The 417-nt window shown below is 35.7% G+C and overlaps 1 long non-coding RNA gene across 1 annotated transcript; it reads left to right on the forward strand.

Annotated features, from left to right (window-relative positions):
* Positions 1-3: 3 nt before the first annotated feature.
* On the forward strand, positions 4-417 carry LOC112094765. The gene is made up of 3 exons (XR_002903672.1): positions 4-84; positions 193-264; positions 388-417. It is a non-coding gene; the product is annotated as an uncharacterized LOC112094765 (long non-coding RNA).

Raw genomic sequence — 417 nt, forward strand, 5'->3', positions numbered from 1 at the left:
AATGTTTTGTAGGACTTTACAAGGTAACTCTCTTGAAGGTCCCATACCATCCAGTTTTTCTCAGTTGACCTCATTGGAATCCCTGTAAGTATGTAGAGAGATAGGAAAATTTCTCTTATTGATCTGTCTTCCCAGTTCCCCTGTAGGAACAAGACTAAATATTAATTTTATTTGTTCCTAATTCATATGCAGGCGAATTGGCGATTTATACACCGGAAGTTCTACCCTTGATTTTGTTCAAAATTGGGAGAACTTAACTGAGTTGTAAGTAAAGAACTCCTTGATTCCATGTCAGATGTACATCATCTTATTTTCTATAGTATACTTTCTCATGCATTTATCCTCCTAACCATTTAACTTACTGCTAGTTTTCTTTTCTTCCGACAGAATTCTAAGAAATGCATTGGTTTCTGGTCC

This window comes from Morus notabilis, unplaced genomic scaffold (genome assembly GCF_000414095.1).
Source record: "Morus notabilis unplaced genomic scaffold, ASM41409v2 C11164495, whole genome shotgun sequence".
NCBI classification, from domain to species: domain Eukaryota; kingdom Viridiplantae; phylum Streptophyta; class Magnoliopsida; order Rosales; family Moraceae; genus Morus; species Morus notabilis.